This window comes from Heterodontus francisci, chromosome 12 (assembly GCF_036365525.1).
Source record: "Heterodontus francisci isolate sHetFra1 chromosome 12, sHetFra1.hap1, whole genome shotgun sequence".
NCBI classification, from domain to species: domain Eukaryota; kingdom Metazoa; phylum Chordata; class Chondrichthyes; order Heterodontiformes; family Heterodontidae; genus Heterodontus; species Heterodontus francisci.
This window is the reverse complement of record NC_090382.1, coordinates 34,225,518-34,240,480: the sequence shown is the minus strand read 5'-3', so window position 1 is coordinate 34,240,480 and position 14,963 is coordinate 34,225,518.

Below are 14,963 nucleotides of genomic sequence, written 5' to 3'. Positions count from 1 at the left end.
CACACCATGTTTTTAGCTCCCCCTTGGTGAATCCTTGTTCACCACTTTCCAATTATAAGGCAAAGAAACCAGCACAAACATGCTTTCTTAGGTTTAAAGAAGAACAGTTGAAATTTATTAAACTTAAATGCTAATCTGGTTAACGCCTATGGATACACGACTCGTCCACGCTAGCTTGCATTCACAATACACACATGCAAATAGAGACAGAAAAGAGTAGAAGAAAAATAAAGTGGAAAAGTTTGAGGCAATATTTGAAGAGTTTGTTATGGTTCGTCAAGCTTACTGTAGAGTCCTTGATTGTAGGTAATTCTTGATTTTTGTTGGGGCCCAGTATTCTTCTTAAACTTTGTTCGCTGTAGGAGACTTTTCTCTCTTGGGGTTCATGTGTCTTCAGTGGATTCAGAGGCTTGTGAGAAAGAGATGGGAGCAGACAGGAGAAATCTTCTCAGTCCAGGAGCAAACAGTCATTCTGCTCAAACGCTCTGTGGCCTAGTTCAAAAAAAGCCCTGCAACAGCCAGTTAGTCATATGACCAGCTGGTCCAACCAGTCCTGGCCCCTGTGGATTGCATCACCCCAGCAGTTCCTGGAATGTGCTTCCCCACTCCCTCACTGTCCAGTGATTAACATCCATTGTGGGTTGAATGTGTCAGGGAATGGTCCTTTGTCTAAACAAGCACCGTCTGTCAATAAGCAAATGTTTTTTACAGTCACAGCTGATCTGTTCAACAATTCACTTACTCGCTCCAGCAACAGTTAAAAATCAATGTTCATGTGACAAAACCAATGTGTCTCATTCTTGGCAGGTGAGCGCCTGCATGACACCTCCACACCCAGCAGAATGAAATGCGATTTGAGAAAAGTGCATTTCATTAAAAAAAGTCCAGAGAAAATATAAGATACAGAAAAAAAAATGCATTTCTCTCATTCATTCACAAATCCTAAAACTTATTAAAATTGCCCCTTTCTTGGCATCCCAATACACGTAGTTCTTTGGGGAAGTTTTTCTTCAGTTTGCCCATTTCCATGGCAGCCTAGAGTCTTTGAGATGGTTGGGTTTAATTAGCCCGGAGTTGGAAATTTTTTTTCCAGGGGAGTCAGTAGTGGGAAGGTCTAAACTCTCTTTCAGTGCTTTGCTGCGTCATGCAAAGGCTTTTGACTTCAGGGGATGGTTGGTTTGCTATTTTTCTGACTGTGAGGGAGGATTCTTTGCTAATCTCCCCTTTGTCCTCTGGGGCACTCCTGCCTGCAGGTATTTGTGCAAACTCTATTGCACTTCCCTGTGGCACTTCGACTAGGTAAGGCATCACCCTCATGGTTTCTCTGCCCGCTAGAGATTTTTCTTTGTCTTTGCAGGTTCCTGCAAATACTGTTAGCAACTCTGGTGGGTGCTTCTCATGTCTGCATTTACATAGGAGGATGTGGGGTCCAACATTTCACATTTTTCAGGTTTGGCTGACTGGACAGTAGGGGTTTTTATCTGGGATTCCTCTCGGTCACTTTTTCCCCTTTTCTGACTAACCTTTTGCCAGCCTTGTGCCCACCTGTCCCCTTTTGTTCTCGGTGGGGGTCTCTTACAGTTCACTAGCCCTCTGCTGGAGGGTCCTCCTAACACCGGTACAGGACATAAGGGTGCAAGTTTCACTGTAGGTTGGGGTTTCCCCTCAACCTGGCACATGTGGCAACTCCTGCAGTACTCCATCACATCTTTGTGGAGTTTTGGCCAGTCAAACTGCTGTCTCATGCGGGCTTTGGTCTTTCGTATACTGGCATGTACAGCCACCGTCGTTTCGTGGGCCCTTCTTAATATTTCTCTCCGGTACCTATGCGTCACCACTAACCGGTGAACTACTGTTGTTATGACCCGGTGAGCAATGTGTCTAGGGGGTCTTTTGCTGACTTCACCTGGTTTATGACCCGGTGAGCAATGTGTCTAGGGGGTCTTTTGCTGACTTCACCTGGTCTTATTGTAACAGGGTTTAATTTTAAACGCACTGTGTTTTGAGCTCCCCTTTTTGTGAATCCATGTTCACAGTTTCCAATTATCAGGCAAATAACTGAGTACAAACAGGCTTTCTTTGGTTTAAAGTAGAAATATGAAATTTATTGAACCTTAAACTTTACTCTAATATGGTTCATGCCTGTGGATATATGATGTGCTCACGCGAGCATGCACACACGATATAAACATGCAAAGTAGGGACAGAAAGGAGTAGAAGAAAAGATAAGTAGAACAGTTTGAGATAATATCTTGGTTACTGTTTCTCGAGCTCACTGTAATCCTTGACTGAAGGTATATTCTTGCGTTTCTTTGGGCCCAGTAATCTCCTTAAAACTTTTTTCACGTGGCAAACCTTTCTCTCTTTGCATTTCACATGTCTTCAATGATTTCAGTTCCCTGAGAGATAGGCAGGCAAGCAGGAGGTGTTCTTAGTTCCAGGAGTGCACACGGCGTTCTGCCTCAAAACCCTTTGTCTGGGAGTCCAAATTCAAAAAGCTCCCAGGGTACTCAGTTGGTTAGTCATGTGACTAGTTCCTTATATGGAACAGTCTCTTCCAATCCCTTTTAGGCACACTACAACCTGCCGGACTGAACATTGAGTTCAATCATTTCAGAGCATAACAGGCCCCCCATTTTACTTTTATTTTTAGTTACTTTTTCTTTTTTACATTTTTTTTGTATGTTTATTTTATTTCATCTTAGTTTGTTCAGTTTGCTTACCCACTGTTTTTTTTTCATGTTTGTACTTGCTGCTGTTCAATCTTCAGTCCGTTAACACCCTATCTGTACTAATGCTTTGTCTTTCAACACACCTTTAACATATTGTTTGCCTTTGCTTCATGACCTTCTGATCAGCTAATCTGTGGCCTTGTCCAATCTACACCTCCTCCTTTGTTATCTCTTGCCCCAACCCTGCTTTACTTGCTTATAACCTTTGACATTTCTAATATTTGCCAGTTCTGAAGAAGGGTCACTGACCTGAAACATTAACTCTGTTTCTCTCTCTACAGATGCTGCCAGACCTGCTGAGTATTTCCAGCATTTCTTGTTTTTACTTCACATCCCTTGTTGGAGGCTCAAATTTCTCTGCCCCAGCCAGCTAGCCATGTGACTAAAACTAGTCTGACCACTTTTGTGTATTGGAGAGCAACTGCAGAGTCTCCATTGTTTCAACATTGTCTGTTACCATGGAAATCTCTTTCCAATCAGAGATCGCAGCTTTTAAAGTTTTAATGTTCATGTGGCGAAATAACGTGTGCCTCAGTCTTGGCAGATGGGGGGTTTGCCTGACACCTCCACACCCAGGGGAATGAAATGCGATTTGAAGAAAATGGCACATTTTATTACAGAGGTTGAGAGAAATGTAAGATACAGAAAGAAAACCATGCATTTCTCTCATTCATTCACCACTCTTGAAGCTCATAAAAAACGGTCTGTTCTGGGGGGCAGGGGCTGCTTTAATTCCACCTTTTTTTCTCCAGGAGAGTTGGGTGGGGGGGGGTGGGTGGGTGGCGGGTCTAACCTGAGCTGCCTGATTCATGCAAAGACTTTTGGCTTCAGGGGATGGGTGGTTCCCTTTTCCTCTGACTGTGGGGGAGGAGTCTCTGTTACTCTTTCCTTTGTTCTCTGGGACACTCCTACCTGCAGGTATTTGTGCAGACTTGGCTGCATTTTCCGGTGACCCTTAGACTGCTTGAGGCATCATCCTCACGGTTTCTCTGCCCCCTAGAGGTCTCTCTTTGTCTCTGCCAGTTCTTGTAAATGCTGTTAGCAACTCTGGTGGGGTGCTTCCAGAGTCTGCATTTACAAAGGAGGATGTGGGATTTAACTTTTCACATTCTTCTGGGTTGGTTGACCAGGCGATAGGGGTTTACATTGGGGATTCTTCCCGGACTTCCTTTAACCTGCCCTCTGAGTCACTTTTTCCCCGTTTCTTTCGAAACATTTGCCAACCTTATGCTTGCCTGTCCCCTTTTGTTCTTGGCGGGGGTCCCTTACAGTTCACCAGCCGTCTGCTGGAGGGTCCTCCTAACACCAGTACAGGACTTAGGGGTGCAAGTTCCACGAAGCACACGTGGCAACTCCTACAGTACTCCACCACATCTTTGTGGAGCTCTGGCCAGTCAAACTGCTGCCTTACGCGGGTTTTGGTCTTTGGTATACCAGAATGTAAAGATACTGTAGTCTTGTGGGCCCTTCTTAATGTTTCTCCCCAGTACCTCTGTGGCACCGCTAACTGGTGAATTATGTCCACTCCTTGCCCTCAGGTCTGTGAGGAGAACTCCATTTCCTCATCAATACCTCATTCTTTAAAAAGTAGGAATCAGGGACTCCCTCTGCTTCACTTTCAGACTGGGCAGCCTGTGCTAACTCTTGCAATACTGGGTCAGCTTGTTGAGCCTCACCAAGGGAAAGTCCATTTAATTGATTCCCTGGGTCTCATATCTTTCCAAAGAAAGTCTCGGCCAGGCAGACCTCATGGCCATTTGCCTGTAGTGCCAATGCAGTCTCCTCTGGGGGAGCTGGTTTGATCACGGTCTGATTCATTACACATTCAGGGACTTTGCAGGAGACCGTCTCCTGAGACCGTCTCCTGCCACCGCCCTGTCTCGCTGACCTCCTGCGGTCTTTCTTTCACTACTGGGTGGCTACCACCTTCACCCCCGCCAGATCATTACCTAGGAGCAGGTCAATCCCATCCACAGGCAAACTAGGGACAATCCCTACGGTCACCGATCCTGAAACTAGGTCGCACTCCAGTTGCACCCGGTGTACAGGTACAAGCTTACACTCCCCTCCAATACCATTCACCATCATTTTGGTGTTCACTGCACTCTCTGGGGGAAAGGTCAGGCCTTATCCCAGTAAAAGGGATCTGGTGGCCCCTGTGTCCCTGAGAATCCCTATGGGCTTGCTTTCCCCACTCAAGGGATATGAGGTTACTTTCCCTTCTGATACAAAATCCTGACAACCTTCAAGAATCCTATTAACTTTTCCTGCATTAGCTGTAGTAAGCTTCCTGGGTTGCACCCTTACTACCAGCTTGTTCTGTGCTTTCCATCAGGGTCCCGTCTTCGCTGAGCTGGTGTGCCCTGATTAACCTTTAATTTCCAGCAGTCAGCTTTTAAATGCCCTGCCTTGTTACAATGGAAGCACACAGGTCTCCGGGTCTCACTCTTACATACGGACATACCAATTAGGAGCAGGAGTAGCCCACTTGACCCCTCGAGCCTGCTCCGCCATTCAATAAGTTCATGGCTGAACTGATAACTCCACATTTCCACCTACCCCCGATAACCTTCCACCCCCTTGCTTATCAAGAAACTATCTACCTCTGCCTTACAAATATTCAAAGACTCTGATTCCACTGCCTTTTGATGAAGAGAATGCCAAAGACTCAGGGCCCTCAGAGAAAAAATTTCTCCTCATCTCTGTCTTAAATGGGCAACCCCTTATTTTTAAACAGTGACCCCTAGTTCTAGGTTCTCCCACAAGGGGAAACATCTGTTCCACATCCACCCTGTCAAGACCCATCAGGATCTTATATGTTTAAATCAAGTCGCTTCTTACTCTACTAAATTCCAACGGATACAAGCCTAGCCTGTCCAATCTTTCCTCGTAACAGCCCACCCATTTCAAGTATTAGTCTAGTAAACCTTCTCTACTGCCTTCAATGCATTTACATCCTTCCTTAATTGAGAAGACCAATCCTGTACACAGTACTCCAGATGTGGTCACACCAATGTCTTGTATAGCTGAAGCATAACCTCCCTACTTTTGTATTCAATTCCCCTCACGATAAACGATAACATTCTATTAGCTTTCCTAATTATGTGCAGTACCTGCATGCTAACCTTTTGCAATTCATGCACTAGGACACCCAGATCCCTCTGCATCTCAGAGCTCCCCAGTTAGATAATATGCATCTTTTTTATTCTTCCTGCCAAAGTGGACAATTTCACACTTTGCTACATTGTACTCCATTTGCCAGGTCTTTGCCCACTCACTTAACCTATCTATATCCATTTGTAGCCTCTTAATGTCCTCGTCACAAGTTACTTTCCTACCTATCTTTGTGTCATCAGCAAATTTAGCAACCATACCTTCGATCCCTTCATCTAAGTCATTTATATAAATTGTAAAAAGTTGAGGTCCCAGCACAGATCCCTGTGGCACACCACTCATTACATCTTGCCAACCAGAAAATGACCCATTTATGCCTACTCTCTGTTTCCTGCTAGCTAGCCAATCTTCTATTCATGCCAATATGTTACCCCTACTCCATGAGCTTTTATTTTCTGCAATAACCTTTGATGTGGCACCTTATCTAATGCCTTCTGGAAATCTATGTACAATACAACCACAAGTTCCCCTTTATCCACAGCACATGTAACTCCCTCAAAGAACTCCAATAAATTGGTTAAACATGATTTTCCTTTCACAAAACCATATTGACTCTGCCTGATTACCTTGAGCTTTTCTAAATGCCCTGCTATAACATCTCTAACAATAGCTCCTAACATTCTAGCATTGCTCTCAGCACCTTCCTTTTTGGCTGGAGAAGGGCCCCCTGTGTCTCCTGCTTTTCTTTCTCTTCCAGGACTGCCTGGGCTTCTATCACCTTCCCACTCGTTGTCTTTTTTGAATTTGTGGGGTGATCAGGAAAGGTTCTTCCCTGGGAAACCGACTTATGAATTAAAGAAAATTCATCGGCCAGAACGCCAATTTGCCCAGCTCCCTGAACCCGCTGCTCTCGACATGAGTTTTGATTGAGAATGGGAGAGAGTTTTTAAATTCCTCTAACAGGATTACTTCTCTGAGAGTCTCATAGCTGAGCTGTATTTTTAAAGCCCTCATCACTGGTTAAAAGCCAGCTGCTTGCTTCTTTCAAACTCCAGCTAGGTTCGATTGGCTTGTTTTTTGAGGGTTCTAATCTTCTGGTGGTAGGCTTCGGGTACTAATTCATATGCCCCGAGGATAGCATTTTTAGTCAGTTCATAGTTTGATGAACTGTCATCTGGCAGCAAGGAATAGACCTCATGGACTTTTCCAGTTAGTTTGCTTTGCAGTATAAGAGGCCAGGTCTCAGCTGGCCATTTGAATTAGCTAAAATTCAGTTACAGATGAAGCAGCTTGAGCTTGAACAGGAAAAAGAGCTGAAAAAAACTTGAGCTTGAACAGGAAAGAAAATTGACAATGAAAAAACTAGAACTTGAAAGAGAGGAAGGGCAAAATGAAAGGAATTTTAATTTAAAAAACTGGAACTAAGACAACAGGGCGGCCTTGACTTCAAGGAAAATTCTGGTGAAGAATGATCTGACTCTAGCCCAGGACCCAGCGGAGGGCTGTTTAAATTTGTACAAGCCCTCCCTAGGCTTGAGGACAGGGGATGTAGAAGCAATTTCATTTCTTTTGAAAAGATAGCCAAACAGATGAAGGGGCCGAAGGAAAGCCGGACACTGCTTATGCAAAGCAGGTTGATGGGCAGAGTTCATGAAGTTTATGCCATGCTTTTGAGGAGGCTTCTGCAGATTATGAGATGGCAAAAAAGGCTATTCTCGCTGCATATGAGTTAGTCCCTGAAGCTTACCGACAGAAATTTCAGAACCTCCGGAGATTGTCTGGACGGACTTATATAGAATTAAGAGGGTAAAGCAAATTAATTTTGATCGTTGGATACAGGCAGTAAAGGTAGAGGCCACATATGAGAATCTTAGGGAACTAATTCTCCTGGAAGAATTTAAAAATTCACTCCCTCCGTTAGTAAGAACCCATGTAGAGAACCAGAAAGTTTCAACAGCCAGACAGGCAGCGGAAATCACTGATGATTATGAGCTTGTTCATAAGCCCAAACCCTTTTCCCATCACTCCCACAAACCCGAGAAGGATAGAAGGTGTGAGGGTGAAAGGAAGGCAAAAAGCAAGAAGGGGCAGCTGAGAATGCCCCAGGATTTCCTCTTTAGGCCAAAAAGGAAGATGTTGAGGGTGGAAGTGAAGTCCACAAGCCAAAGTGTTACCATTGTCACAAGGTGGGATAACTTCATGCAGAATGCTGGAAGTTGTGGGGCAAACCCATGGGACTTACTGGGGTACACAAACCCAATGCAGAGAAAGGGATCCTGACTGAGAGTACAGCAAATCAGGCTGTAGCTCTGACTGCAGCTGTAAGGCTAAATACAAAAACCAGTCTGAGTGCAGGGATTATGAATAAGGTACCTGAGAGTTGTAGGGAATTCTTGTCAAAAGGAAAAGTAACTCCTAATCCCTCAAATGAGGCAGGTAAACCAAAAGTTATACTTAGGGATACAGGAGCCACCCAAACTCTTTTGCTGTGGAAAGGCATAACATTTCCACCAGAGAGTGCACTGAATGCCAAGGATTTAGTGAATGGTATTGGTGGGGAGTACCTTTGTGCCGGGTGCACCTAGAGTGTGACCTAATGTCTGGAACGGTAACAGTAGGATTTGTCCATTGTTTGCCAATAAGAGTTGACCTACTCCTGGGGAATGATTTGGCCAGAGCGGAGGTAGTCGCTTCTCTAGTGGTCACGGAAAAACCAAGTGAAGTTAAAAAGACAGAACAGTCGCAGGAAAAGTTTCCAGGAATTTTTTCTTCATGTGTAGTAACCCGAGCAATGGCTAAACAAGTTCCATTGTCAGAGGTACAATTGGCACCACAGACAGATAACTGAATATCAGAAACTTTGTTTGGGGATTTGGATAATCCAAAGGAAATGTTTAATAAGTCTTCTCTAATCAAGGTTCAGCAAGCCAATCCAGAGTTAAATAAAGTGGCACAATTAGATCTAACAGAAGCTGAAGGAAAGGGAGTTCCGGAAGGCTACTATATAAAAAATGGGATTCTGATGAGGAAGTGGAGACCTCCTCACAGACCTGCAGATGAAGAATGGACAGTTGTTCACCAGATAGGGACACTGCCAAAGTATCACCGGGAACTATTACGGATAGTGCATGAAATTCTTCTTGTGGGACATGTGGGGATCTGGAAGACCTATTCACATTTAAGTTGACATTTTTACTGGCCAAGTCCAAGGACATGGTGCAGTTTTGTAAAACGTGACATACGTGCCAGATTGTAGGAAACCACAACATGCCATTAAACCGGCACCTCTAATTCCCATACTAGTTTTTGGGAAACAATTTAGTACAGTGTTGGGAGACTGAGTGGATCTTTGCTGAAAACAAAAGGGGGACACCAATATATACTCACTATTATGGATGTGGCTACTCGATTCCCAGAAGCCATTCCCTTGAGATCAATTTCTGCTAAGGTTGTGGTAGAGAAGTTAACCCAGTTCTTTACTCGATATGGATTATCAATTGAAATTCAGTCAGATCAAGGTTCCAATTTTATGTCTAAAATGTTTCAGGAAGTTATGGGTAATCTGGGTATAACACAGTTAAAGTCTTCAGCATACCACCACTGACGCAAGGAGCTTTAGACCCTCATCAGACCCTCAAAATGATGATCAGGGCAAACTGTCATGAATATCCCCATGATTGGGATAAAGGGCTAGAATTTCTTTTGTTTGCCACAAGGGATTTGCCTAATGAGTCGACCAGTTTTAGTTCTTTTGAATTACTTTATGGACATGAGATAAAAGGTCCTCTAAAACTAATTAAAGAAATGTTTTTAGAACAGAGGGACAAATCTTCTGTGCTTGATTATGTATCCACGTTTCTGGAATGGCTCACAAGAGCTTGCAAAGTGGCTCAGCAACACCTGAAAGCTTCCCAAACAACGATGAAGAAATGGGCCGACAAGCATGCCAAGACCCAAACATTTCAACCAGGGAATGAGGTGTTAGTATTACTGCCTTTACAGGGTGAACTGCTGAAAGCACGGTTCAGAGGTCTATATAAAGTGGTCAAGAGAATTGGTACGTAAATTATTTGATGACACTCCAGATTGCCGGAAAAAGAATCAGCTGTGTCATATCTATATGTTGAAACAATATTATCGCTGGGAGGAGGATAAGCAAGCACAGGTATTTCAGGTAGTAAGGATAGGAAAGGATGAATGGGATAGAGAGGATGAGGCAGAAGGAGGCCTAGACCATTCTCAAATTGAACCTCCTACTATCCGGTTAGTTAATACTGAATTGTTAGGGAGATTGGACGCTATGCTTTCATATTTAGATGCAGAACAACGAGGAGACCTAACAAGGCTTTTCAAAGCATTTAAAAGAGTCTGTAGGGATAAGCCAGAATGTACAACTTGAGCCACACATGATGTGGTTGTAGGGGAATCTTTTCCTATAAAACAATATCCTTACCACTTAAGTCCAGAGAAACAGGCCCAGGCAAAAGCAGAAATCCAATACATGCTGGAAAACCACCTAATTGAATCTAGGCAAAGCAGCTGGAGTTCCCCAGTAGTATTAATGCCTAAACCTGATGGTTCAACTAGACTCTGTATAGACTATAGAAAAGTTAATGCAGTAACAAAGGCAGACTCCTACCCAATTCCTCGTTTGGAAGACTGTATTAACAGTGTGGGCAGTGCCACGTTTCTTACAAAAATAGATTTGTTAAAGGGATACTGGCAACACTTCAACACCCTGAGCAAAAGAAATATCGGCCTTTGTCATACCAAACGGTCTTTTCCAATGCCGAGTGATACAATTTGGACGAAAAAAATGCCTCAGTAACCTTTCAGAGACAAATGAATCAAGTGGTAGCCAGTGTTCCGAACTATGTAGTTTATCTTGATGATGTGCTGTTATACAGTAAATATTGTGTGAATCACTTGAAACAACTAGAAGCTCTGTTTAGAAAATTGCAATCGACTGATTTAATAATAAACCTAGCCAAAAGTGAATTTGCGAAAGTGAGAGTGACCTACCTAGGGCAAATAGTAGGGCAAGGACAAATGTTGCCAAGAACAGCAAAAGTGCAGGCATTGGTGGAGTTCCCTAACCCTAGGACTAAGTGAGAAATCATGAGGTTTTTGGGGATGTGTGGTTTCTACTGAAAGTTTATACCAAATTTTAGTACTATATCTGTATCACTGACAGATTTGCTACAGAAAAAGAAAAACAGTGTGGGCAGAGGAGTGCTAGCATCTTTTGCGAGGCTGAAAGCCATTTGATTAATGAACCAGTGTTGCTGCTCCAAATTTCACTAAGCCCTTCAAGGTAGCAATTGATGCTAGGGACCTGGGGGTAGGTGCAGTCCTGTTACACAATGATGAATCCATCATAGAAAGGCCAGTGGGATACTTTTCCAAAAAGCTATATTGACACCAAAAAAAGATATTCAACAGTGGAAAAAAAAACCCTAGGTTTATTATTGGCTCTTAAGCGTTTTGAAGTCTATGTCTGACACTGTTATAGAACCAAAGAAAAATTACAGCACAGAAGGAGGCCATTCAGCCCATCATGTCTGCACCGGCCCAATCTAATACACTTTCCAGCACCTGGTCCATAGCCTTGCCAGCTACAGCACTTCAGGTGCATGTCCAGGTATCTTTTAAAAGAATTGAGGATTTCTGCTTCCACCACCATTCCTGGCAGTGAATTCCAGACACCCACCACCCTCTGGATGAATAAGTTTTTCCACATATTCCCCCTAATCCTTCTACCAATCACCTTAAATCTGTGCCCTCTGGTAATTGACCTCTCCGCTAGGGGAAACCAGTCCTTCCTGTCTATTCTATCTAGATCCCTCATAATTTTTTACACCTCTATTAAGTCACCCCTCAGCCTCCTCTGTTCTAAGGAAAACAACCCTAGCCTATCCAATCTTTCCTCATCGCTGCAACTTTCGAGCCGTGGCAACATTCTTGTAAATCTCCTCTGTACTCTCTCCAGAGCAATTATGTCCTTTCTGTAATGTGGTGATCAGAACTGTACACAATGCTCCAACTGTGGCCTAACCTGTGTTATCTGATTATACTGATCATAACCCCCTAGCCTTTGTGGAGAAATTTAAAAACCAAAATGCCAGACTATTCCGATGGAGTTTACTATTGCAACCTTATCACTTAAAGGTTATCCACATTGCAGGCAGAAATAATGTAATTTCAGATGCTTTATCTGGAATCTAACTTTGCTTTGAGTTATCTGAGTGCAAAGATGGTACAAAGCAGAACTGTATTAGCTACTGGTAAAGAATGAATGAGTAAGAGTGTGAAAAGGTGTTTTTAATTTTTTAATCTATTTTTTGACACTTTGCAATGAAACACATTTAAAAATGGGGGTTTATTTCTCCAAGGATGGAGGTGTTATGAGTGTTTCTATTTTTTTGTCAAATTTTGAAGATTTGTGGTTTAAAACTGAAAAGGAGTCCATGGATTTTTTTTTTTACAAGGGTCACTGAGAGGTCTGGACTGTAAACAGTTACTGGAAGGCACCCGTCTTCAAATAATTTCCCAGCAGGGGTTGTTTTTGACTTGGGGAAAGATGTTTGCAGAGAGGGGACAGGTCAAGATTTATAGGGGTCAGGAGGCTTGACTCCTGACATTGTTTATAGTTTCACTTTGGACAGTGAGTTGGAATATGGACAATGGTTTGAAAAGACAGTTGAGGAAAATTTCCCAAGATAGCAACACCCAGCCCAGTCTGTTCCAGCCCTTTGGAAAAGCCTGCCAGTTTTCCATCTCTTGAGAAGCTGAGAAGCAAGTATAAGAAACTGCCTGAAACCCCTGTTATTGCATTTTCCCTGGAAAGCCTGCCCAAACTGATCTTCAACATCGCCTGTCAAGACCTTTAATAGGAAGACCCCAGTGACAGCCATTTATACATATTTGGGACACCAAACCAAAAAGGACTTCTGACATCTTTTCATATATTCTCTTATTTTCTTCAAGAATTTGCAAGTATTTTGGCCAATGCATTTTTTGGGGGGAGCAGGTTGTGGGGGGGGGGGGGGGGGGGGGGTGTTTAATGTACTAGAGCTCTAAAGAGTAAATCTCTTTATTTTTTTCGGTTAGTGTGTGTGTGTGTAAGGTAAAAAGGGAACTTTTATATTTTGATCTGTGTGTTAATGCTTTGCTTCATTACTGGTTAAGACTTGTTTTATAATAAACTGATAATTTTGTTGTTTATTAAAGAAACCTGGTTGTTGTGTTTTATTCTGGGTTAAAAATAGAGTTTATGATTAACCGTAACAGTAAATGGGAAAAAATTTAAAAATATGTTATGACTTGTGGAGAAGGGGAACTCGAATAAACAGTGCACTCCTCTCAGCTCGGTCTTAACAGAGGTCACACAGGAATAAGACCAGGTTTGATATTTTCAGAAATACTGATTTCAAAACAATGCTAGCATACTCTTTAATATGCTTGAAGAACTCAAAATGGCTCCAAGCAGTCAAATTCCAACCCTGTATCATCCTTGAGATTTCAAAGAGACTTGACAAAGCTGATCCAAGCCAACTGTTCACTGGGGTGAAGGTTCAGATGCCAGTAGACATAAGTTAAAATTCATGACATTGGGAGTAAAAAAAGTCAGGCAAACCTGTTGATCCTTAAGGTTAATGGACGATAAATTCAGTCGGTAAGTAGGAAAGGTCATTACATTGAACAAAATACGTTGATTTACTAGAAAATTTGAATGCATTTCCAGAACAGAAAGGAATGTATTTTATAGGTGCGGTTAACTTTTCAAAATGCTTGTCAGGCTATGGATCTTTTCCTGTTCTGAAAAAAAAGTTGGCCTTTTGCCAAACTGCTAAAGTACTATCTCAGTAAGTCACTGAACAATTAATTGATAAACATGCGACAACTCTGAACCAATAGTGCATATGTTAACAAATTAAAAGCATCAGTAGTGCTGGGTTCACAGTCTGGTAAAGCAGTTAGACTTAATTAAAAGGTAGTTATGAATAATGAATATGTACTCACTTTGTTTATTGATTTCTCTTCTGATGGGAGAAGATAGGGCTTCATGTGAAACAACACAGGCATAATGAAGTCCACTGACCCACTGAAGAGTCGATACAGCCAGCTCACTGATAATGGCATAACTGTTATCAGTTTCCATCAGCATCCCTGAGTTTGAAATCCCTGAAAATACCTGAGCATCGCCAATGTACCAAGACACAGAAATATTCTCTGGATAGAAACCAATCACCACACAAACAAGTTTACTGTCAGTCCGCTGGGACATTTTCTCAGGCGATGGAGAAAGGAGATCAACTGAAGGTGGTTTAGATGAGATGGCTGAGTTTAGAAGGCAAAGGAAAGTTAGCCAAATTTTCTTCTATTGTGACACTAAAAACATGCAGGCTTTTTACAGTTTCTTAATGTATAGCTTCACTATATTTTTCCACTAGATTTTCTAACCCCCACTTTCGCACCTCCTTAAAATTAAGTCTAATTTTGTGCTTGTTCCGCTGATACGAGTTTTTAAAAAACTTTTGTTTGTATACTTCAGATGGTGCTTTTAATGATATTGCCTGACTGGATATTAATGTCCATATTAGCCAATGAATCATAGTACAGAAAGAGAACACTAAATCCATGGTAATAAAAACAAGAAATGCTGGAACCACTCAGCAGGTCTGGCAGCATCTGTGGAAAGAAAAGCAGAGTTAACGTTTCGGGTCAGTGACCCTTCTTCGGAACTAGCAAATATTAGAAATATCCATGGTGCCTGTATCTGCTCTCTGGCAGAGCTTTACACTTTCTGCACCTGGTTCATGCTTGATTCTGTCCCATATAAACCACGTCCAAGTGACGGGTTGAATGGCAACACTCCAAACCACCACAATATCAGAAAACACCCTGGACCAACAGGGTATCCAATAAACAGTATCAGACTCTGTAGAATTGATTGCTTGTAAACAGTGAATTGTTTCATTAACCTCCTAAGAACATCTGAACCTCAACACTAACCAATTAATAATCCGTGACTGGGTTAAAAGGCTGTTAACTGTTGGATGTTGTTGGAGTTCAATTTAATCCATTTGGTGAGGAGTGACTGTAAGGTGCTGATGG